The sequence below is a fragment of the Oncorhynchus kisutch genome, linkage group LG25 (assembly GCF_002021735.2).
Source record: "Oncorhynchus kisutch isolate 150728-3 linkage group LG25, Okis_V2, whole genome shotgun sequence".
In the NCBI taxonomy this organism is placed as follows: Eukaryota; Metazoa; Chordata; class Actinopteri; order Salmoniformes; family Salmonidae; genus Oncorhynchus; species Oncorhynchus kisutch.
In genome coordinates, this window is record NC_034198.2 from 32,170,286 (window position 1) to 32,197,138 (window position 26,853).

General features: G+C 47.1%; 1 protein-coding gene across 1 annotated transcript in view; it reads right to left on the minus strand.

Annotated features, from left to right (window-relative positions):
* The window catches only part of LOC109881416 (slit homolog 1 protein-like), a 182,330-nt gene that overhangs the window by 69,354 nt on the left and 86,123 nt on the right, over positions 1 to 26,853 (minus strand). The window lies entirely within an intron of this gene.

Sequence of the window (26,853 nt, forward strand, 5' to 3'; positions counted from 1 at the left end):
GGTTATATAGGAGGAAAACCACCTAGCCAGGATAGATAGAGGGCTATGTAGGAGGAAAACCACCCAGCCAGGATAGATAGAGGGCTATGTAGGAGGAAAACCACCCAGCCAGGATAGATAGAGGGTTATATAGGAGGAAAACCACCTAGCCAGGATAGATAGAGGCCTATGTAGGAGGAAAACCACCCAGCCAGGATAGATAGAGGGCTATGTAGGAGGAAAACCACCCAGCCAGGATAGATAGAGGGCTATGTAGGAGGAAAACCACCCAGCCAGGATAGATAGAGGGCTATGTAGGAGGAAAACCACCTAGCCAGGATAGATAGACAGCTATGTAGGAGGAAAACCACCCAGCCAGGATAGATAGAGGGCTATGTAGGAGGAAAACCACCCAGCCAGGATAGATAGAGGGCTATGTAGGAGGAAAACCACCCAGCCAGGATAGATAGAGGGTTATATAGGAGGAAAACCACCTAGCCAGGATAGATAGAGGGCTATGTAGGAGGAAAACCACCCAGCCAGGATAGATAGAGGGCTATGTAGGAGGAAAACCACCCAGCCAGGATAGATAGAGGGCTATGTAGGAGGAAAACCACCCAGCCAGGATAGATAGAGGGCTATGTAGGAGGAAAACCACCTAGCCAGGATAGATAGACAGCTATGTAGGAGGAAAACCACCCAGCCAGGATAGATAGAGGGCTATGTAGGAGGAAAACCACCTAGCCAGGATAGATAGAGGGCTAAATAGGAGGAAAACCACCTAGCCAGGATAGATAGAGGGTTATGTAGGAGGAAAACCACCCAGCCAGGATAGATAGAGGGTTATGTAGGAGGAAAACCACCCAGCCAGGATAGATAGAGGGCTATGTAGGAGGAAAACCACCCAGCCAGGATAGATAGAGGGCTATGTAGGAGGAAAACCACCCAGCCAGGATAGAACGAGGGTTATGTAGGAGGAAAACCACCCAGCCAGGATAGATAGAGGGTTATATAGGAGGAAAACCACCTAGCCAGGATAGATAGAGGGCTATGTAGGAGGAAAACCACCCAGCCAGGATAGATAGAGGGCTATGTAGGAGGAAAACCACCCAGCCAGGATAGATAGAGGGCTATGTAGGAGGAAAACCACCCAGCCAGGATAGATAGAGGGCTATGTAGGAGGAAAACCACCCAGCCAGGATAGATAGAGGGTTATATAGGAGGAAAACCACCTAGCCAGGATAGATAGAGGGCTATGTAGGAGGAAAACCACCCAGCCAGGATAGATAGAGGGCTATGTAGGAGGAAAACCACCCAGCCAGGATAGATAGAGGGCTATGTAGGAGGAAAACCACCTAGCCAGGATAGATAGACAGCTATGTAGGAGGAAAACCACCCAGCCAGGATAGATAGAGGGCTATGTAGGAGGAAAACCACCTAGCCAGGATAGATAGAGGGCTAAATAGGAGGAAAACCACCTAGCCAGGATAGATAGAGGGTTATGTTGGAGGAAAACCACCCAGCCAGGATAGATAGAGGGTTATGTAGGAGGAAAACCACCCAGCCAGGATAGATAGAGGGTTATATAGGAGGAAAACCACCTAGCCAGGATAGATAGAGGGCTATGTAGGAGGAAAACCACCCAGTCGGGATAGATAGAGGGCTATGTAGGAGGAAAACCACCCAGCCAGGATAGATAGAGGGCTATGTAGGAGGAAAACCACCCAGCCAGGATAGATAGAGGGCTATGTAGGAGGAAAACCACCCAGCCAGGATAGATAGAGGGTTATATAGGAGGAAAACCACCTAGCCAGGATAGATAGAGGGCTATGTAGGAGGAAAACCACCCAGCCAGGATAGATAGAGGGCTATGTAGGAGGAAAACCACCCAGCCAGGATAGATAGAGGGTTATATAGGAGGAAAACCACCTAGCCAGGATAGATAGAGGGCTATGTAGGAGGAAAACCACCCAGCCAGGATAGATAGAGGGCTATGTAGGAGGAAAACCACCCAGCCAGGATAGATAGAGGGCTATGTAGGAGGAAAACCACCCAGCCAGGATAGATAGAGGGCTATGTAGGAGGAAAACCACCTAGCCAGGATAGATAGACAGCTATGTAGGAGGAAAACCACCCAGCCAGGATAGATAGAGGGCTATGTAGGAGGAAAACCACCTAGCCAGGATAGATAGAGGGTTATGTAGGAGGAAAACCACCCAGCCAGGATAGATAGAGGGTTATATAGGAGGAAAACCACCTAGCCAGGATAGATAGAGGGCTATGTAGGAGGAAAACCACCCAGCCAGGATAGATAGAGGGCTATGTAGGAGGAAAACCACCTAGCCAGGATAGATAGACAGCTATGTAGGAGGAAAACCACCTAGCCAGGATAGATAGAGGGTTATATAGGAGGAAAACCACCTAGCCAGGATAGATAGAGGGTTATATAGGAGGAAAACCACCTAGCCAGGATAGATAGAGGGTTATGTAGGAGGAAAACCACCTAGCCAGGATAGATAGAGGGCTATGTAGGAGGAAAACCACCTAGCCAGGATAGATAGAGGGCTATGTAGGAGGAAAACCACCCAGCCAGGATAGATAGAGGGTTATATAGGAGGAAAACCACCTAGCCAGGATAGATAGAGGGCTATGTAGGAGGAAAACCACCCAGCCAGGATAGATAGAGGGTTATATAGGAGGAAAACCACCTAGCCAGGATAGATAGAGGGTTATATAGGAGGAAAACCACCTAGCCAGGATAGATAGAGGGTTATATAGGAGGAAAACCACCTAGCCAGGATAGATAGAGGGTTATGTAGGAGGAAAACCACCTAGCCAGGATAGATAGAGGGCTATGTAGGAGGAAAACCACCTAGCCAGGATAGATAGAGGGCTATGTAGGAGGAAAACCACCCAGCCAGGATAGATAGAGGGTTATATAGGAGGAAAACCACCTAGCCAGGATAGATAGAGGGCTATGTAGGAGGAAAACCACCCAGCCAGGATAGATAGAGGGCTATGTAGGAGGAAAACCACCCAGCCAGGATAGATAGAGGGCTATGTAGGAGGAAAACCACCTAGCCAGGATAGATAGAGGGCTATGTAGGAGGAAAACCACCCAGCCAGGATAGATAGAGGGTTATATAGGAGGAAAACCACCCAGCCAGGATAGATAGAGGGCTATGTAGGAGGAAAACCACCCAGCCAGGATAGATAGAGGGCTATGTAGGAGGAAAACCACCTAGCCAGGATAGATAGAGGGCTATGTAGGAGGAAAACCACCCAGCCAGGATAGATAGAGGGCTATGTAGGAGGAAAACCACCTAGCCAGGATAGATAGAGGGCTATATAGGAGGAAAACCACCTAGCCAGGATAGATAGAGGGCTATGTATGAGGAAAACCACCTAGCCAGGATAGAATGAGGGCTATGTAGGAGGAAAACCACCTAGCCAGGATAGATAGAGGGTTATATAGGAGGAAAACCACCCAGCCAGGATAGAGAGGGTTATATAGGAGGAACACCACTCAGCCAGGATAGAGAGGGTTGTATAGGAGGAAAACCACCTAGCCAGGATAGATAGAGGGCTATGTAGGAGGAAAACACTCTGAGATTATTGTAACACATTTGTGGTGGATGGGCTGAACGGAATAGCAACTATGCACAAATGAAGAAGCTCTTTCAGTCTGAATGAAATGTAGCTTTCTATACGTTATCGTACAGTAGTTACGAACAAAGAGCTGAGCAAACCACTCAGCTGTGACTAAAAGCTTCCTGGGGACTAAACTCTCTGTCTCAGCATTATATTATTTATCAAGATGAAAAGATGAAAAGGGAAAAAACCAAAGTCATTCATCTGTAGAGCTGTAATAGTACCAAAAAGCCCAGGTGTGGCGTGCATCAAGATGAAAAGATGAAGAGGGCTACAGCAGAGTAGTAGTTGTATTATGTGGTGCACCCTCATGCTAAAACATTCCCTAGGGAACTCTGTGAGACCAAGTGTGAGGTGTCCAACTCAGTGTGAGGTGTCCAACTCAGTGTGAGGTGTCCAACTCAGTGTGAGGTGTCCAACTCAGTGTGAGGTGTCCAACTCAGTGTGAGGTGTCCAACTCAGTGTGAGGTGTCCAACTCAGTGTGAGGTGTCCAACTCAGTGCCTAAACACAAACCTTTGAAAAAGGCAAGAGAGATCCTGTTAGGACTCTGAGTGAAAGTATTTATGTGTGTGTGTGTGTGTGTGTGTGTGTGTGTGTGTGTGTGTGTGTGTGTGTGTGTGTGTGTGTGTGTGTGTGTGTGTGTGTGTGTGTGTGTGTGTGTGTGTGTGTGTGTGTGTGTGTGTGTGTGTGTGTGTGTGTGTGTGTATAGAGCGAGAGATGGAGAGAGTGGAGGGGATGGTCAGGGTAAGGAGAGGAGGAAGGAAGAAAGAGAGAGATACACAAGTAGTCAAAGTTTTAATTAGCATGTCATTGTTTGGTGGTTAAATGATGTTCTTTCCTCCTTCAGAGAGAAGCTGTACCTCTTATCATGCCACACAGGGAGCTCCTGTCTTACTCCCACAGCCCAACAGGCCTAAACAGAACACTCACGGTCCCCTTTAGAGAGGCTTACAGAAAACATACACCCTACCCTCCCTCTCTCTTTCCCTCCTTTTATCTTTGCCTCCATCTCTCTTCTCTTCCTCCATCTCTCTTCTCTTCCTCCATCTCTCTCTCCCTCCCTCTCTCTTTCTTTCCCTCCTTTTATCTTCGTCTCCATCTCCCTCTCTCCCTCCATCTCTCACCCTCCCTCTTTCTCTCCATCTCTCACCCTCCCTCTCTCTCTCTCTCACGCTCCCTCTTTCTCTCCATCTCTCACCCTCCCTCTTTCTCTTTCTCTCTCTCTCTCACCCTCCCTCTTTCTCTCTCTCTCTCTTTCCCTCCATATCTCTCTCTCTTTTCCTTCTCTCCCTCCCACTTTCCGTCTCTCTCTTGTTCATCTCACAGTTTCCCACTAGTTTCTTTCTGGTTTCAACATCATAAAAAAGGAATGAAAGAATCCCGGTGCCACTGAGAACAGTGAGAGTTGTGTAATATATCTAATGAATGGTTTGTTTGTTTCTTTATGCTCTGCAGCAATTAAAACAGCAGTCTGCAGGCCGCTGCAAATATACCATAATTAACCATGGTATTTGCACGGCCACCATTTTTTTCTTCTGTTTTGAATATTTATGACACTCTCTCTCACACACACACACAGCACACCCCCATTCTCCAGTAGCAACTATAAAAGGCCTCCACTGTGAAGCTTGAGTTGTATTAGTAAATGACTGTAACCCGCCTGGTCTTTTCTCATAGTCATTAAGAGATCAGTGTGTAAGCATATTTACTTGACTCCTGTACACACACACACACACACACACACACACACACACACACACACACACACACACACACACACACACACATACACACATACACACACACACACACACACACACACACACACACACACACACACACACACACACACACACACACACACACACTTAAGCTGATTTCCATTCAGAAAAACGCAGAGGTATTCTGTCCAATGACATGTTTAAACAGAGTTTATCGTCTGAATCATTCACTAATAACCACAACATACCTGAAGCAGGTGCTGTAACCAGGACATCAGCTCAACAAGCTATTCAATTCTATCTGGAAATATCAGGCATTCTGAAAAACACTGCATGCTCTCTGAACATGTATTCATTCAATCAATATATACTTTATTGAACAAAGAGTTAATACTGTATACTGTTTCACCTTCTATGGTATTGGGTGAAAACGCCACTTGGTCTTCAATATGTTATTCTCTTCTCCAACATGAAAACCATTTAACATCTCGTAGCTTTTCCTGGTGCCTGGGTTGCCAATATGTTTGTAATTTAGCCAACCCCTTTGTTATTGTCTTGGCAAAGCAGACATGTTGCTTTGACCCTGGCCGTGACCCCACTTTCCGAGGGGAAGATGGAATATGCAAAAAACACATTTCAAATTCACACATTCGTATAATACGCACTTGTACATGTGAAACAGCACAGATATGTTTAACAGCACAAATTATTTATTAGCCAACTCCTTTGTTATTGTCTTGGCAAGCTATGTTGCTTTAAACAGAAACAGACAGGCAGCCATGTTGCTTTAAACAGAAACAGTCAGGCAGCCATGTTGCTTTAAACAGAAACAGTCAGGCATCCATGTTGCTTTAAACAGAAACAGACAGGCAGCCATGTTGCTTTAAACAGAAACAGTCAGGCAGCCATGTTGCTTTAAACAGAAACAGTCAGGCAGCCATGTTGCTTTAAACAGAAACAGTCAGGCAGCCATGTTGCTTTAAACAGAAACTGTCAGGCAGCCATGTTGCTTTAAACAGAAATTAGGGAGATGAGAGAGATGAGAGAAGCGATGAGAGAAGAGAAGAGATGAGAGATGAGACGAGAGAAGAGATGAGAGATGAGACGAGAGAAGAGACGAGAGAAGAGACGAGAGAAGAGATGAGAGATGAGAAGAGGGATGAGATGAGACAAGAGAAGAGATGAGAGATGAGAAGAGACGAGAGAAGAGATGAGAGATGAGAAGAGATGAGACGAGATGAGAGAAGAGATGAGAGATGAGAGAAGAGATGAGACGAGATGAGAGAAGAGATGAGAGATGAGAGAAGAGATGAGAGATGAGATGAGACGAGAGATGAGACGAGAGAAGAGACGAGAGAAGAGATGAGAGATGAGAAGAGACGAGAGAAGAGATGATAAGAGACGAGAGATGAGACGAGGGAAGAGACGAGAGAAGAGACGAGAGAAGAGACGAGAGAAGAGATGAGAGATGAGAAGAGACGAGAGAAGAGATGATAAGAGACGAGAGATGAGACGAGGGAAGAGACGAGAGAAGAGACGAGAGAAGAGACGAGAGAAGAGATGAGAGATGAGAAGAGACGAGAGAAGAGATGAGAGATGAGAAGAGACGAGAGAAGAGATGAGAGATGAGACGAGAGATGAGAGAAGAGATGAGAGATGAGAAGAGACGAGAGAAGAGATGAGAGATGAGACGAGAGATGAGACGAGCGATGAGACGAGAGAAGAGATGAGAGAAGAGACGAGAGAAGCTTCCAGTGCAGGAGAACAGGGACCAGAACAATGCAGTGCAACAAAGCAGTGTAACAGCTTCAATGAGAACATGGAGCAGTGTAACTGCTTTATGGCTGTGGCTCACCATCTCACTGTTACACTGCCAGATGGTATAGAGAGAGAAACAGACAAAGGGAGAGACAGAGAGAGATAGATATGGACTGGGATAAAATATATAGAATAGTTTTTTAAAGCAACATGGCTATCTGTCTGTTTCTGTTGAAAGCAACATGGCTGCCTGACTGTTTAACTTAATAAGGATCCGCACATTTCAATTTTCGCCTAAAATGTCATACCCAAATCTAACTGCCTGTAGCTCAGGCCCTGAAGCAAGGATATGCATATTCTTGATACCATTTGAAAGGAAACACATTGAAGTTTGTGGAAATGTGAAATTAATGTAGGAGAATATAACACATCTGATCTGGTAAAAGATAATACAAAGAAAACAACAACCGTTCTTTTGTATTTTTTTTGTACCTTCTTTGAAATGCAAGAGAAAGGCCATAATGTATCATTCCAGCCCAGGTGCACTTTGGATTTTGTCCACTAGATGGCGGCAGTGTATCTGCAAAGTTTTAGACTGACCCAGTGAACCAATGCACTTCTGTAAAAAATTTGCATCAAGACTGCCCAAATGTTCCTAATTTGTTTATTAATAACTTTTAATGAAAAGAAGTGTGCACTCTCCTCACACAATAGCATGGTATTCTTTCACTGTAAAAGCTACTGTAAATTGGACAGTGCAGTTAGATTAACAAGTATTTAAGCTTTCTGCCAATATCAGATATGTCTATGTCCTATCTATTTTCTTGTTACTTACAACCTCATGCTAATCACATTAGCCTATGTTAGCTCAGCCGTCCCGTGGAAAGGACACTGTTCCCGACGAATATGTATTAATTAATAACCTCAGAAGTCAGTTAAGAACAAAATCTTATTTACAATGACCGCCTACCCCTGCCAAATGGGATTCCCAATCATGGTCGGTTGTGATACAGCCCAGGATTAAACCAGGGTCTTTAGCGACGCCTCTAGCACTGAGATGCAGTGCCTGAGACCACTGCGCCACTAGGGAGCCCATGTGTGTAGTTGGAGTGAAAATCAGCATGACAAACCTCCCATAATCCTGTTAGCACGCTTTAATACAATTGTACAAAACTACTTACACACCCCCCGGCGCTGCTGTCTGATTGGATTAGGCTCCAGCGTTGCGGAGGGTCGGTGGGATGTGTTTGTGTGTATCCAACATTAATTGTAAAGCCTGAAAGTTAATGAGAGACCTACACCATGTATTCTCTCTCCTTCTGCCAAAACCACTCTCTCTCACACTCCCTCCTGCTCAGGCTTTGTCCCTCTGTCTGTCCTTTTTCTCTTCCCTCTCCATCTTTGTCTCTTCTCTCCCTCACTTCGCTCTCTCCCTCTTTCAAATCTCCCACTCAGTTAGCCTCTCTCCCTCTTTTTAACTTTCCTCCTTCTCTTCTCCTGCTCTCTCTGTCTTCTCCCTCTCCTCTCCCTCTCTTCTCCCGCTCTCCCTGTCTTCTTCCTCTCTTCTCCCTCTCCCCCTGTACTCTCCCTATCTTCTCCCTGTCCTCTCCCTCTCTTCTCCCTCACTCGCTGTCTTCTCCCTCTCCTCTCCCTCTCTCCCTGTCTTCTCCCTGTCTTCTCCCTCTCTATCCCCTCTCTACTCCCTGTCCTCTTCTCCCTGTCCTCTACCTGTCCTCTCCATCTCTTATCCCTCACTCCCTGTCTTCTCCCTCTCCTCTCCCTCTCGCCCTGTCTTCTCCCTGTCTTCTCCCTCTCTATCCCCTCTCTACTCCCTGTCCTCTTCTCCCTGTCCTCTACCTGTCCTCTCCATCTCTTATCCCTCACTCCCTGTCTTCTCCCTCTCCTCTCCCTCTCGCCCTGTCTTGTCCCTCTCTCTGTCTTCTCCCTCTCTCCCTGTCTTCTCCCTCTCTTCTCCCAGTCCTCTCCCTGTCATCTCCCTCTCTTTTCCCTCACTCCCTGTCTTCTCCCTCACTCCCTGTCTTCTCCCTCTCCTCTCCCTTTCTCCCTGTCTTCTCCCTCTCTCCCTGTCTTCTCCCTCTCTCCCTCTCCTCTCCCTCTCTCCCTGTCTTCTCCCTGTCTTCTCCCGGTCCTCTCCCTGTCCTCTCCCTCTCTTTTCCCTCACCCCCTGTCTTCTCCCTCTCATCTCCCTGTCTTCTCCCTCTCCTCTCCCTATCTCCCTGTCTTCTCCCTCTCTACTCCCTGTCCTCTCCCTGTCCTCTTCTCCCTGTCCTCTCCATCTCTTCTCCCTCACTCCCTGTCTTCTCCCTCTCCTCTCCCTCTCTCCCTGTCTTCTCCCTCTCTCCCTGTCCTCTCCCTCTCTCCCTGTCTTCTCCCTCTCTTCTCCCTGTCCTCTACCTGTCCTCTCCATCTCTTCTCCCTCTCTCCCTGTCTTCCCCCTCTCTCCCTGTCTTCCCCCTCTCTCCCTGTCTTCTCCCTCTCTCCCTGTCTTCCCCCTCTCTCCCTGTCTTCCCCCTCTCTCCCTGTCTTCCCCCTCTCTCCCTGTCTTCTACCTCTCTTCTCCCTCTCTCCCTGTCAGCTATAACAGTCTTAGTCCTGTGTTCGTTAAGGACTTATCGACTGGGTCAACTTGTCTCAGGGAGCCAGAGATACAGTATATTCAATTTGGCAAATAGACATTTCTGAATTTTCTCATTCTCAAAACGACAAACAAGACATTTCTGTGTGTCACCAATGCAGTGTTTTACATATTTTGTGGTTGGCCTCAGCTGCTATTTTCTTTCAGAGTTGAGTTCTGATTGAGTGTGTAGCGATTTAAACATGCTAAAGGAGTTATGCTGATGTGTTTAACAGAAGACATGTTGATGTGAAAACAGTCACCACAGAAAGCAGAGAATTGGCCAATGAGTCCCCATCATCCATTTATTCTGACATTAAATCTCACAGTGCATAAATGCCAACTAGACCACTATAGTCCATTACTGGCACACAGACTGACACTAACAACAAACACAATGTCTGAAAACAATGATAATAGCCTGTGAAACAGCATGAGAAAGAAAACATGTCTTCTCTCTAACTGCACTGAAGGCAGAGAGTCTCTACTTGCCTCTGTAAAAACATTCCTTTCTCTCCTCCACTTGTTCTCTCCCGTTGGGTTATTACACACACCCACACAGAGAGAGAGAGAGAGAGAGAGAGAGAGAGAGAGAGAGAGAGAGAGAGAGAGAGAGAGAGAGAGAGAGAGAGAGAGAGAGAGAGAGAGAGAGAGAGAGAGAGAGAGAGAGGGAGAGGGAGAGGGAGACGCTGGCTGGCTCCTGGATGTATTGCTGGCTCAGGCTCTCGTGAGGTTATCAGATCTCTCCTGTGGAACCTGGCAGCAGACAGCACCCACAAGCCAGAGAAATGACACACATATGCTGACACACCAAAGGTTTCTGTTCCGCCTTAATGGTCCCATGTAATTTGTCAGAGCCACCCCTTTCCCAGACATCACTTTGAAGGTAGAGAAACCTATTAGTAATGTTATAATCTGCGTGAATTATAATGAGGTCTGAATCAGTGACACAGAACACTCAGACCTTAATCCTTACTGCTCAGCACATCAGCCCCAGGTTAACAGAACATCACATACCTTAATCCTTACTGCTCAGCACATCAGCCCCAGGTTAACAGAACATCACAGACCTTAATCCTTACTGCTCAGCACATCAGCCCCAGGTTAACAGAACATCACAGACCTTAATCCTTACTGCTCAGCACATCAGCCCCAGGTTAACAGAACATCACATACCTTAATCCTTACTGCTCAGCACATCAGCCCCAGGTTAACAGAACATCACAGACCTTAATCCTTACTGCTCAGCAGATCAGCCCCAGGTTAACAGAACATCACAGACCTTAATCCTTACTGCTCAGCAGATCAGCCCCAGGTTAACAGAACATCACAGACCTTAATCCTTACTGCTCAGCACATCAGCCCCAGGTTAACAGAACATCACAGACCTTAATCCTTAATGATCAGCACATCAGCCCCAGGTTAACAGAACATCACAGTCCTTAATCCTTACTGCTCAGCACATCAGCCCCAGGTTAACAGAACATCACAGACCTTAATCCTTACTGCTCAGCACATCAGCCCCAGGTTAACAGAACATCACAGACCTTAATCCTTACTGCTCAGCACATCAGCCCCAGGTTAACAGAACATCACAGACCTTAATCCTTACTGCTCAGCACATCAGCCCCAGGTTAACAGAACATCACAGACCTTAATCCTTACTGCTCAGCACATCAGCCCCAGGTTAACAGAACATCACAGACCTTAATCCTTACTGCTCAGCACATCAGCCCCAGGTTAACAGAACATCACAGACCTTAATCCTTACTGCTCAGCACATCAGCCCCAGGTTAACAGAACATCACAGACCTTAATCCTTACTGCTCAGCACATCAGCCCCAGGTTAACAGAACATCACAGACCTTAATCCTTACTGCTCAGCACATCAGCCCCAGGTTAACAGAACATCACAGTCCTTAATCCTTACTGCTCAGCACATCAGCCCCAGGTTAAAGGCTCTCTGATGTTGGAACAAAAAACTGCAATGGCATAATACTAGTCAGAAAACACGTAGAACCTTTGTTTCTTAATTTACCTGCCTTGTATGTGTGTGTGTGTGTGTGTGTACTGTATGTGTAACGACACACACACACACATGTTACATCATCGTTAGGGCACTATAAAGCCCTACAGTGGAGGTTTCATAATACCCCGGCCATCCTACAATCTAAGCTTGATGCCCTCAATCCCTCTATCAATGAACCTACCTGGTACAACCCCAAATCCGTAAACTCAGGCACCCTCATAGATATCATCCTAACTAACTCACCCTCCAAATACACCTCTGCCATTTCTTCACCATAATTCAAGTCATGTGTTTGTATCAGGCGTTGCTTTAGGCGCCTGTGTCTGGAGATCATACCATATTATATTAGTACCAGGGGGTAGATTAGTAGAGATCATACCATATTAAATTAGTACCAGGGGGTAGATTAGTAGAGATTATACCATATTATATTAGTACCAGGGGGTAGATTAGTAGAGATTATAATTGTCGTAGCATCATGCAGTGTAATGTCTGGTCTCTGTCTGATTCACTTCATTTACCTCAGATCATTATCTTACTTCAGTCTGTTGCACCAAATCAAGTCATATAGTTCCATTGACATGGCTGACATTTCATAACGTCTCCTGGCCAACCAATTTACAAACTGTTCAAAATGTCAAGTTTCAAAGTGGTTAGGGTTCAATTCAGGCATTAACTCCAAAGGTTAAGGTAAAGGTTAAGGTTTGGGAAAGGCTTAAAACAAAAATATACCAAACAACTTTGTATCACATCAACCATCCCTTTTCACAATGCCCTAGCAACAAATATATATATTTTGAAGGTAACAGAGCTCACTGTTTCCCTTAGTGGCCTGTTTACAGGTATCACCCGTTGTCCTCAGACAGGGATGGACATTAAATACTAACTCATATCACGGGTGACCTGGCTGCCTAAATGTGCCAGATGTGCTGATATTTTAATTCTCTGGTTAAGTGGTGGGACTGAGGGACGAGAGAGAGAAATAACAACGTAATCGACAGACTGTTTTCTGCTCTGTGTCTCTCATGTCTTCAGTCTCTGCACGGTGACCACAGTGCAGAAATAAATAAGGACTTGACTGGCTTATTATCCAAAGCCATTTTCTTCATTCCTTTCTACCCGCGAGCTCCATTCTCCACCACCACCCACCTCTATCTACAACACACTGTACATTAGTACCACTAGAGAGGTCTAGACCTTCCTTCTCTCCCTCTTCTCTTTCTTCCCCACTCTCCTCTCCTCTCCTCTCCTCTCCTCTCCTCTCCTCTCCTCTCCTCTCCTCTCCTCTCCTCTCCTCTCCTCTCCTCTCCTCTCCTCTCCTCTCCTCTCCTCTCCTCTCCTCTCCTCTCCTCTCCTCTCCTCTCCTCTCCTCTCCTCTCCTCTCCTCTCCTCTCCTCTCCTCTCCTCTACACCCCTCTCTTTCTCTTCTTACCCGTCTTTGTCTGCATCTCACTTTTTCCATCGCACCCTCCCCCCAAGCTGTCAGACATAGTGCATCATGGGAGATGTAAAGCCAGCAATTTGTCCTGCCTGTGCTCTAATAGTGGTCCATTAGCAATGGCACATTTCTGATGCTTTTAAAAGCCTCTCACACCATCTGATAACACACCTCTCTCCTGAGAGCAAGAGCTCAGCTCCTCTGCACCACACTCACACATTTTACATTGACATTTTAGTAATTTAGCGGACACTTTTATCCAGAGAGACTTGTGTCACACAGCACCCTTTCACCTTTCTAGTGCATCTAAATGAACACCTAGTGAAACCTTAACCAGACCACAGACATGAATTAGCCAGCAATGGCCTTAACACTGTGCAATTAGTGAGGGAATAATTACATTTAGAACTTTGGCCATGGGAGGTAAACTAGGAAGGGATTTGTACAAGAAGTGTGTGTGTGTGTTTTGTTGGTATAATTAATTCCTTATTAAGATAATTAACAAGGGTACAGTCATAAATGAAACATGGACAGAGACACAGAGACACAGAGACACAGAGACACAGAGACACAGACAGACAGACAGACAGACAGACAGACAGACAGACAGACAGACAGACAGACAGACAGACAGACAGACAGACAGACAGACAGACAGACAGACAGACAGACAGACAGACAGACAGACAGACAGACAGACAGACAGACAGACAGACAGACAGACAGACAGACAGACAGACAGACAGACAGACAGACAGACAGACAGACCCTCATCCAGCTGGTCCTGGGGCTGAGTTCACAAACCTGTTGTACTAACACACTGAAGCCTCAGGACCCTCATCCAGCTGGTCCTGGGGCTGAGTTCACAAACCTGTTGTACTAACACACTGAAGCCTCAGGACCAGAACATCCAATCAGTCAGAGTAAACCAAATTACAACACAGTCAAAACAAAACCACATGACTTATTGGGAAACACAAGCACAAAATAAAATGCAGTGCTATTGGTCCCTAAATCGACAGTACACCGTGGCAAACTATTTGACCATGGTTACTGATCAAAACTTTGACAAAGTACAGGCTCAGTGAGTGCAGCTACTGAGAAGGGTGGACACAGGAAAATCTGGTTACCTGTAGAGGAAAGGCTGTGCAACCACAGCACCACAGTAGAACAAAAGTGTGTTCTGAGGAGACTATAATACCAAAGACAGATCTCTTCCTCTCTCCTCCAATCATTTCCCCCTACCCTCTCCTCAACTCTCCTCCACAGTTCTCCTCCTCTCCTACCCCCAGATGTCCCTCTCTCCTCTCTTCCTCTCCCCCTCTCCTCTCCCCAGCTCTCCCGGTCTCCTCTCCCCAGCTCTCTTCTCCCCAGCTCTCCCTCTCTCCTCTCTTCCTCTCCCACTCTCTTCTCCCCTCTCCTCCCCCCTCTCCTCCCCCAGGTCTTTCCCTCTTCCCCCTCCTTCCCCAGATTTTCTCCTCTCCTCTCCTCTCCTCTCCTCTCCTCTCCTCTCCTCTCCTCTCCTCTCCTCTCCTCTCCTCTCCTCTCCTCTCCTCTCCTCTCCTCTCCTCTCCTCTCCTCTCCTCTCCTCTCCTCTCCTCTCCTCCAGCTTCTTCCCCTCTCCTCTTCCCCTCTCCTCCCTCCAGTTTACACTTCAATCTCTTCCTCTACATATCTCATCTACCTGTCTCCTCTTTACTTCTCCCCTTCTCTTCCCCTCTCCTCTCCCCCACTACCCATTTGTCAGTAGAATAATCATCAGAGCAATCTCTCTCTCTCTCTCTCTCTCTCTCTCTCTCTCTCTCTCTCTCTCTCTCTCTCTCTCTCTCTCTCTCTCTCTCTCTCTCTCTCTCTCTCTCTCTCTCTCTCTCTCTCTCTCTCTCTCTCTCTCTCTCTCTCTCTCTCTCTCTCTCTCTCTCTCTCTCTCTCTCTCTCTCTCTCTCTCTCTCTCTCTCTCTCTCTCTCTATATATATATATATATATATATATATATATAAATATTTAAATATATATCTCTATCTCTCTGTCTCTCTACATCTCTCTCTTTATCTCTCTCTCTCTAACCACAGACCATACTAGTCCTTCTCCTCTGAGCTACCATGTGTTAGGAGGAGGACTTGATGAGAGAGAAAACTGCTTTGATAAACTAAAACTCTCACAGGACATCTCTCTCTCTCTCTAGTCTAGGATTCAGGGAGCTATATTTAACCCAGAAGCTGAATAAAACAGACTAATTTGGCAACTGGACGCAAACATGCAAAAGCAATGAACAACATTGTGTCTGTGTGTTAATGATCATTATGCTACTTCAAGTTATTGACTCATGTCAACACTAGCACTTGTCTTTCAGGCCCAGAGCACGTAGCCTAACTAATGATCCCTCTCAGATCCTCCAGCCCAGTTCTACATTTATTTACATGAAAGTGCAGATGGCAGGAAATAAGTCATTAAGCTGAATTATCTCATTTCAAACCAAACCCTGAGGGCTCCATGGACACACACACACACACACACACACACACACACACACACACACACACACACACACACACACACACACACACACACACACACACACACACACACACACACACACACACACACACAGATACACACACACACACACACACACACACACACACACACACACAGATACACACACACACACACACACACACACACACACACACACACACACACACACACACACACACACACACACAGATACACACACACACACAGATACACACACACACACACACACACAGATACGCAAGCATGCACACATACACACACGCAGGCACACATACACACACGCACACACTGCAGAGGTAACAACAGAGCAGAAGGGTTTGTGCTCAGCAGTGGTTTCATCCAGCATTGAGAGATAAAGATATGATAGGATAAATCTGTGTGTGTGTGTGTGTGTGTGTGTGTGTGTGTGTGTGTGTGTGTGTGTGTGTGTGTGTGTGTGAGAGAGTAGGTATTGAGAGCATTGAGAGATAAAGATATGATAGGATAAATCTGTGTGTGTGTGTGTGTGTGTGTGTGTGTGTGTGTGTGTGTGTGTGTGTGTGTGTGTGTGTGTGTGTGTGTGTGTGTGTGTGTGTGTGTGTGTGTGTGAGATGTGTATCTTAGCCTTTGGCTCATGTTACCACTCGCAATGCTAAAGGAATGAAAGAATAAATGAAAGTGTCGGGAGTGGAGGAGAGAGGGATAAGAAGGAAGGGGAGGGAGGGAAAAGGAGAGGGGAGGAGAGAGGAGTAATGAGAGGAGAGCAGAGCAGAGGAGAGGAGAGGAGAGGAGAGGAGAGGAGAGGAGAGGAGAGGAGAGGAGAGGAGAGGAGAGGAGAGGAGAGGAGAGGAGAGGAGAGGAGAGGAGAGGAGAGGAGAGGAGAGGAGAGGAGAGGAGAGTGGGGAAGAAAGAGAAGAGGGAGGGACATCTGGGGGTAGGAGAGGAGGAGAACTGTGGGAGGAGGATAAAAAGAGGAGAGGAGAGAAGAGGAGAGGAGAGGAGAGGAGAGGAGAGTGGGGAAGAAAGAGAAGAGGGAGGGACATCTGGGGGTAGGAGAGGAGGAGAACTGTGGAGGAGGATAAAAAGAGGAGAGGAGAGGAGAGGAGAGGAGAGGAGAGGAGAGGAGAGGAGGAGAGGAAAGGAGAGGAGAGGAGAGGAGAGGAGAGGAGAGGAGAGGAGAGGAGAGGAGAGGAGAGGAGAGGAGAGGAGAGGAGAGGAGAGGAGAGGAGAGGAGAGGAGAGGAGAGGAGAGGAGAGGAGAGGAGAGAGAGGAAGAGGAGAGAGAGGAGAGAGAGGAGAGGAGAGGGAGGAGAGGAGAGGAGAGGAGAGTGGGAAGAAAGAGAAGAGGGAGGGACATCTGGGGGGTAGGAGAGGAGGAGAACTGTGGGAGGAGGATAAAAAGAGGAGAGGAGAGAAGAGGAGAGGAGAGGAGACAGAAGGAGAGAGGAGAGAAGGAGAGAGAGAGTAGGAGATAAAGAGAGGAGAGAGGAAAGAAGGAGAGAGGGGAGAGAGAGTAGGAGATAGAGAGAAGAAGAGAGGAGAGAAGGGAGAGAGAGAGGAGAGAGAGAGTAGGAGATAAAGAGAAGGAGAGAGGAGAGAAGGAGAGAGAGAGTAGGAGATGAAGAGAGAAGGAGAGAGGAGAGAAAGAGCGAGAGAGAGAGAGAGAGAGAGAGAAGAGATTTAGCAAGGAGAGAGTGAGATGGAGAGAGGATATAAGGAGAGAGGAAAGAAGGAGAGAAGTAGAGAAAGAGAAGGAGAGAGGGAGAGGAGAGAAGGAGAGAGAGGAGAGGAGACAGGAGAGAATGAGAATGAGAGAGGAGAGAAGGAGAGAGGAGAGAAGGAGGGAGAGAGGAGGGAAGGGGAGAGGAGGGAAGGAGGAGAGAGGAGAGAAGGGGAGAGAGAGAAGGGGAGAGGAGAGAATGAGAATGAGAGAGGAGAAAGGGAGAGAGGAGGGAAGGAGGGGGAGAGGAGAGAATGAGAGAGAAGGAAATAAATAACAACCTAAAACTAAAACGTTCTCAGCCTGGAGACCCTTCCCTAACATACATGTCCACACGCCCCCAGCACAACCTATGAGACAGTTGCATTATGGTGTAGAGCCGCCATCAATTCCCCTCAGTCGTCAATCAAACCCTATCTTGGAGCCATACACATCTTTATTCACCATTGACCACAACAGAACAGAACAGCCAGCCAGCAAACACACACATTCTCCCCTGACCAGACTGACCAAACCACCCCCTTACCCTCTCCTCTACCGCTGTAAAGCGAAAGCATTCAAGGTCACAGTTATGAAATATTAGGACACTAAAGAGGTCTTTCTACTGACTCTGAAAAACACCAAAAGAAAGATGCCCAGGATGCTCATCTGCGTGAACGTGCCTTAGGCATGCTGCAAGGAGGCATAAAGACTGCAAATGTGGCCAGGGCAATAAATTGCAATGTCCTTACTGTGAGATAGCTAAGACAGTGCTACAGGGAGACAGGACAGACAGCTGATCGTCCTCGCAGTGGCAGACCACGTATAACAACACCTGCACAGGAACGATACATTCGAACATCACACCTGCAGGAGAGGTACAGGGCAGCAACAACAACTGCCCGAGTTACACTAGGAACGCACAATCCATCCATCAGTGCTCAGACTGTCCACAATAGGCTGAGAGAGGCTGGACTGAGGGCTTGTAGGCCTGTTGTAAGGCAGGTCCTCACCAGATATCACCGACAACAACATCGCCTATGGGCACAAACCCACCGTCGCTGGACCAGATAGGACTGGCAAAAAGTGCTCTTCACTGACGAGTCGCAGTTTTGTCTCACCAGAGGTGATGGTCGGATTTGCGTTTATCATTTAAGAAATGAGCGTTACACCGAGGCCTGTACTCTGGAGTGGGATCGATTTGGAGGTGGAGGGTCCGTCATGGTCTGGGGCGGTGTGTCACAGCATCATCGGACTGAGCTTGTTGTCATTGCAGGCAATCTCAACGCTGTGCGTTACAGGGAAGACATCCTCCTCCCTCATGTGGTACCCTTCCTATAGGCTCATCCTGACATGACCCTCCAGCATGACAATGCCACCAGCCATACTGCTCGTTCTGTGCGTAATTTCCTGAAAGACAGGAATGTCAGTGTTCTGCCATGGCCAGCGAAGAGCCCGGATCTCAATCCCATTGAGCACGTCTGGGACCTGTTGGATCGGAGGGTGAGGGCTAGGGCCATTCCCCCCCAGAAATGTCCGGGAACATGCAGGTGCCTTGGTGGAAGAGTGGGGTAACCTCTCACAGCAAGAACTGGCACATCTGGTGCAGTCCATGAGGAGGAGATGCACTGCAGTACTTAATGCAGCTGGTGGCCACACCAGATACTGACTGTTACTTTTGATGTTGAACCCTCCCTTTGTTCAGGGACACGTTATTCCATTTCTGTTAGTCACATGTCTGCAGAACTTGTTCAGTTTATGTCTCAGTTGTTGAATCTTGTTGTGTTCATACAAATATTTACACATGTTAAGTTTGCTGGAAATAAACACAGTTGACAGTGAGAGGACGTTTCTGTTTTTGCTGAGTTTACATATTCCCTGTAAAAACTCTACTATAAATTGTTCCTTCCTGTATTATACTTCTGCTAAAATATTTATTCTACTGAGCCATTGACTTCATTTTGGTATTCTTATCTTGTATCATTTCATTGGACGGTGTACATTTATACCATGTGTATCCTGTACATACAACTAATACAATCTTGAAATGTAATCTAGAGGCCATATTATTAACCCCCCCCTTCCCTGTTTCTCAAACAATCACACTGACACACTGACAAACAATCACACTGACACACTGACAAACTGACACACAATCACACTGACACACTGACAAACAATCACACTGACACACTGACACACAATCACACAGATACACTGACACACAATCACACAGATACACAGACACACAATCACACCGACACACAATCACACAGATACACAGACACACAATCACACTGACACACAATCACACAGACACACTGACACACAATCACACAATCACACAGACACACAATCACACAATCACACAGATACACTGACACACAATCACACAGATACACTGACACACAATCACACAATAACACAGATACACTGACACACAATCACACTGACACACTGACACACTGACACACAAACACACAGACACACTGACACACAATCACACAGATACACTGACACACTGACACACTAACACACTGACACACAATCACACTGACACACTGACACACTGACACACAATCACACAGATACACAATCACACAGACACACAATCACACAGATACACAATCACACAGACACACAATCACACAGACACACAATCACACAGACACACTGACACACTGACACACAATCACACAGATACACAATCACACAGATACACTGACACACAATCACACAGATACACAATCACACTGACACACTGACACACAATCACACAGATACACTGACACACAATCACACAGATACACAATCACACTGACACACTGACACACAATCACACAGACACACAATCACACAGACACACAATCACACAATCACACAGACACACAGACACACAATCACACAGACACACTGACACACAATCACACAGACACACAATCACACAGACACACTGACACACAATCACACAGACACACAAGCACAAAGACACAATCACACAGACACACAACCACACAGACACACAATCACAAAGACACACAATCACACAGACACACAATCACACAGACACACAATCACACAATCACACAGACACACAATCACACAATCACGCAATCACGCAGACACGCAATCACGCAGACACACAGACAAGCAATCACGCAGACACGCAGACAGACAGACACGCAGACACAGACACGCAGACAGACAGACACGCAGACACAGACACGCAGACAGACAGACACGCAGACAGACAGACACGCAGACAGACAGACACGCAGACAGATAAACACGCAGACACACAGACACACAGACATGCAGAAACGCAGACAGACAGACAGACATATAAGAAGTCTAATAACAAGCAATCAATCATCATCTGCAACATTAGCATAATGAATGACTGTTCCCCTGTGACATTATAATGAATGAGCTTTCTGTCCTCCATCTGTGGAGTCAGTCTGAATGGAGATGAATGACTGCCAGACAGTACAGTAGACATGCAGAACCATCTTTTTACTAAAGGAAACCATGCTTTATCTGACCCATTCATCTACTTGTCCTGCTTAGAAAGACCACAAGGTGTGTTTTTGTTTTACTGTATGTCAGATGTGCCTGTGTGTGTGTGTGTGTGTGTGTGTGTATGTGTGTGTGTGTGTGTGTATGTGTGTGTGTATGTGTGTGTGTGTGTATGTGTGTGTGTATGTGTGTATGTGTGTATGTGTATGTGTGTGTGTGTGTGTGTGTGTGTGTGTGTGTGTGTGTGTGTGTGTGTGTGTGTGTGTGTGTGTGTGTGTGTGTGTGTGTGTGTGTGTGTGTGTGTGTGTGTGTGTGAGAGAGCGAGAGGACCCTAGGGAGCTGTGAGACACCACGCCAGACTGGCATTCCTTGGAAGACCAACAGCCAGAGGGCATGAAATGAAAGAGAGACAGAGTGAGTGGAAGAGAGAGAGATTCTTATGGAACTTTTGTGAGTGAAATGTTTACTGTATTAAAAAAAAAAAAGGTTCTCACTTTTGTTTATTATCTATTACACTTACCTTGGCAATGTAACCATATGTTTCCATGCCAATAAAGCCCCTTAAATTCAAATTTAATTGAGAGAGAGAAGAACCTTTATTTAACTAGGCAAGTCAATTAAGAACAAATTATTATTTACATTGACGACTTACACCGGCCAAACCCGGATGATACTGGGCCAATTGTTCACCACCCTATTTGACTCCCAATCACGGCCAGTTGTGATACAGCCTGGATTCTAACCAGGGTGTCCGTCGTGACGCTCCGGGAGCTCCATTCTTGTGTATTTTATTTGATCTCGTGTTACTTACTATTTTCATTAGTTTTTTTTGTTTTTTTTAAAACTCTGCATCATTGGGAAAGGTTTGTAAGCTGTAAGGTAGTGGCAGGTAGCCTAGTGGTTAGTAACAAGTAATTAAAGAGCAGCAGAAAAATAACAATAGCGAGACAAGAGACGGGGTACCGGTACAGAGTCAATGTGTGGGGACACCGGTTAGTTGAGGTAGATGTACATGTAGATAGAGTTATTAAAGTGACTATGCATAGATGACAGAGTAGCAGGGGTGTAAAGAATGGCTGGGGGGGGGGTTACTGCAAATAGTCTGTGTAGCCATTTTACTAGATGTTCAGGAGTCATGCCTTGGGGGTAGAAGCTGTTTAGAAGCCTCTTAGTGCCTTGCGGTCGGAGGCCGAGCAGTTGCAACCAGTCAGAATGCTCTCGATGGTGCAGCTGTAGAACCTTTTGAGGATCTGTGGACCCATGTCAAATATTTTCAGTCTCCTGAGGGGGAATAGTTTTGGTCGTGACATCTTCACGACTGTCTTGGTGTGTTTGGACCATGTTAGTTTGTTGGTGATGTGGACACCAAGGAACTTGAAACTCTCAACCTGCTCCACTACAGCCCCGTCGATGAGAATGGGGGCGTGCTCAGTCCACTTTTTCCTGTGGTCCACAATCATCTCGTTAATCTTGATCACTTTGAGGGAGAGGTTGTTGTCCTCGGCGCATGTGATGAATAAACATTTATTTAATTAGATTTTAATTAGTAATAAAATGTCTCTGCCACATCTACCAACACTGAACGATCACTTAATATTCTAAATTACACAACTGTCTTTTTCTGTCTTTAATTGCATTTCATAGGGATTGCATTCGAATATATAGTCTTCCTATCAAAATGCGGCTAAGTTCAAAAATCAAAGGTGTCTTATAGACTGACAGTAAAATGATTAAGAGTACTGTTCTGGTCTAGTTGTAGTCTCTAGCTGTAGTCTCTCTCTCTCTCTGACTGGCAGGATCATCACGACCAATCCATCTGTTCTCAGTGACATGTGCGATGATGACATTTTACTGAGGAGAGGAAAAGAGAGGAAAAGAAAGGAAAAGAGAGGAAAGGAGGGGAAATGAGAGGAAAAGAGAGGAAAGGAGAGGAAAGGAGAGGAAAAGAGAGGAAAGGAGAGGAAAGGAGAGGAAAGGAGGGGAAATGAGAGGAAAAGAGAGGAAAAGAGAGGAAAGGAGAGGAAAGGAGAGGAAAGGAGGGGAAAGGAGAGGAAAGGAGGGGAAATGAGAGGAAAAGAGAGGAAAGGAGAGGAAAGGAGGGGAAAGGAGAGGAAAAGAGAGGAAAAGAGAGGAAGGAGAGGAAAGGAGAGGAAAGGAGGGGAAAGGAGAGGAAAGGAGGGGAAATGAGAGGAAAGGAGGGGAAATGAGAGGAAAAGAGAGGAAAGGAGAGGAAAGGAGGGGAAAGGAGGGGAAAGGATGGGAAAAGAGGGGAAAGGACGGGGAAGGAGGGGGAAGGAGAAGGAAGGAGGGGGAAGGAGAAGAAAGGAGGGGAAAGGAGGGGAAAGGAGGGGAAAATAGGGGAAAGGACGGGGAAGGAGGGGGAAGGAGAAGGAAGGAGGGGGAAGGAGAAGAAAGGAGGGGAAAGGAGAAGAAAGAAGAGGAAAGGACGGGAAAAGAGGGGAAAGAACGGGAAAGGAGAGGAAAGGAGGGGAAAGGAGAAGAAAGGAGAGGAAAGGAGGGGAAATGAGAAGAAAGGAGAGGAAAGGAGGGGAAAGGAGAAGAAAGGAGAGGAAAGGAGGGGAAAGGAGAAGAAAGGAGAGGAAAGGAGGGGAAAGGAGGGGAAAGAACGGGGAAGGAGGGGGAAGGAGAAGGAAGGAGGGGAAAGGAGAAGAAAGAACGGGAAAGGAGAGGAAAGGAGGGGAAAGGAGAAGAAAGGAGAGGAAAGGAGGGGAAAGGAGAAGAAAGGAGAGGAAAGGAGGGGAAATGAGAAGAAAGGAGAGGAAAGGAGGGGAAAGGAGAAGAAAGGAGAGGAAAGGAGGGGAAAGGAGGGGAAAGGAGAAGAAAGGAGAGGAGGTCTTCAATTGATGTTGTTGCAACATAATCTGCGATTATTGAAGTGATCATTGGAAAGGAGAATCCTGAGAGCCATCTTCTGAGGTGAATACAATGTGCAGCATAGCTAGTCCTGCACACAGCCTGAAATATTCATCTAACAGAATAAAGGCCATCTCACACTCAATGAATTTTCATCAACTCTGCAGGAAGGTTTGGCATTGACCAAATAATGAAGAGCTACAGCTGGAGACGCCTGACATACCCTCCCACAAACACACACACACACACACACACACACACACACACACACACACACACACACACACACACACACACACACACACACACACACACACACACACACACACACACACACACACACACACACACACACACACACACACACACACACACACACACACACACTGGAAATGCATTCCATGGTAACATTCCATGGTAACATTCCATGGTAAGGTGTAAGATGAGAACCAAAAAAAGAGGGAAAGACCTGAAAAGAAATACCTTGGAAGGAGCGTGGGAGTCAAACAGGGAGTTGAACAGGGAGTCGAAGTGGGAGTCGAACAGAGAGTCGAACAGGGAGTCGAACAGGCAGTCGAGCAGGGAGTCGAAGTGGGAGTCGAATAGAGAGTCGAACAAAGAGTCGAACAGAGAGTCGAACAGAGAGTCGAACAGGGAGTCAAACAGGGAGTCAAACAGGGAGTCGAAGTGGGAGTCGAACAGAGAGTCGAACAGAGAGTCGAACAGAGAGTCGAACAGAGAGACGAAGTGGGAGTCGAACAGAGAGTTGAGTTGAAGAAGGAGGAAGAACAGAGGAATGGGAGAAGGATGGAGGAGTAGAAGAAAGGGGGCCGGTTAAGGATGGGTGGTGGGAGCAGCTGACTGGCCAGTTAAAGGAATGTCTCTGTGTTCATAATTGCTCCTGGATTCTGATTATTTCCCTCTCTCATTCACTCTGTTTGGATAGAGGAATGAAAAGGCAGATTGCCAATGGGTTACCTAGCAGCAGTGTGTGGTTTGTGTGTGCTTATGCATGTGTGTAGAGAGCCAAAGGGTTACCTAGCAGCAGCAGGGGGGTGGGAATCTTTTCCGGGCGGTGTACTGTTTTAAGTAATATGGTGAAGCCTGCGCAGAGTTCCTACCCCCCCATCCAATTTTTGGGATGGAACTCAGTCGAGCTTTCAACTTACTCTTGAAATGTAGGATGGTGACATTTCAGAACTGGTTAGTGCATCCGTACAGGATGTCCCCCAATGACGGAGGGGCCCTGAGTGAAAACGACACAGTCCTCTGGCGCACAGATGACCCAGGTTCTAAACCAGTTGGTCACACTTCACCCTTAAAACAACAAAAGGCACATTATCACACCAGCGCTGCTGAGAACAATGACAACAACAGAGACGATGGACATTTACTTCTGCCTGCCTGTCGGTCCAGACCCCCTGTAGGGCAGCTCTGTGTCTGTGGAGACGGAGGGGCAACTCTGTGTCTGTAGAGATGGAGGGGCAGCTCTGTGTCTGTAGAGAATGAGGGGCAGCTCTGTGTCTGTAGAGAATGAGGGGCAGCTCTGTGTCTGTAGAGAATGAGGGGCAGCTCTGTGTCTGTGGAGACTGAGGGGCAACTCTGTGTCTGTAGAGAATGAGGGGCATCTCTGTGTCTGTAGAGACGGAGGGGCAGCTCTGTGTCTGTTGAGACTGAGGGGCAACTCTGTGACTGTAGAGAATGAGGGGCAACTCTGTGCCTGTAGAGACTGAGGGGCAACTCTGTGTCTGTAGAGAATGAGGGGCAGCTCTGTGTCTGTAGAGACTGAGGGGCAACTCTGTGTCTGTAGAGAATGAGGGGCATCTCTGTGTCTGTAGAGACTGAGGGGCAACTCTGTGTCTGTAGAGACTGAGGGGCAACTCTGTGCCTGTAGAGACTGAGGGGCAACTCTGTGTCTGTGGAGAATGAGGGGCATCTCTGTGTCTGTAGAGACGGAGGGCAGCTCTGTGTCTGTAGAGACTGAGGGGCAACTCTGTGTCTGTAGAGAATGAGGGGCATCTCTGTGTCTGTATAGACGGAGGGGCAGCTCTGTGTCTGTAGAGACTGAGGGGCAACTCTGTGTCTGTAGAGAATGAGGGGCATCTCTGTGTCTGTAGAGACAGAGGGGCAGCTCTGCGTCTGTAGAGACTGAGGGGCAACTCTGTGTCTGTAGAGAATGAGGGGCATCTCTGTGTCTGTAGAGATGGAGGGGCAGCTCTGTGTCTGTTGAGACTGAGGGGCAACTCTGTGTCTGTAGAGAATGAGGGGCAGCTCTGTGTCTGTAGAGACTGAGGGGCATCTCTGTGTCTGTAGAGACTGAGGGGCAACTCTGTGTCTGTAGAGAATGAGGGGCATCTCTGTGTCTGTAGAGACTGAGGGGCAACTCTGTGTCTGTAGAGACTGAGGGGCAACTCTGTGTCTGTGGAGACTGAGGGGCAACTCTGTGTCTGTAGAGACTGAGGGGCAGCTCTGTGTCTGTGGAGAATGAGGGGCATCTCTGTGTCTGTAGAGACGGAGGGGCAGCTCTGTGTCTGTAGAGACTGAGGGGCAACTCTGTGTCTGTAGAGAATGAGGGGCATCTCTGTGTCTGTAGAGACGGAGGGGCAGCTCTGTGTCTGTAGAGACTGAGGGGCAACTCTGTGTCTGTAGAGACTGAGGGGCAACTCTGTGTCTGTAGAGACTGAGGGGCAGCTCTGTGTCTGTAGAGACCGAGGGGCAGCTCTGTGTCTGTAGAGAATGAGGGGCAGCTCTGTGTCTGTAGAGACTGAGGGGCATCTCTGTGTCTGTAGAGACTGAGGGGCAGCTCTGTGTCTGTAGAGAATGAGGGGCATCTCTGTGTCTGTAGAGACTGAGGGGCAGCTCTGTGTCTGTAGAGACTGAGGGGCATCTCTGTGTCTGTAGAGACTGAGGGGCAGCTCTGTGTCTGTAGAGACTGAGGGGCAGCTCTGTGTCTGTAGAGACTGAGGGGCATCTCTGTGTCTGTAGAGACTGAGGGGCAACTCTGTGTCTGTAGAGACTGAGGGGCAGCTCTGTGTCT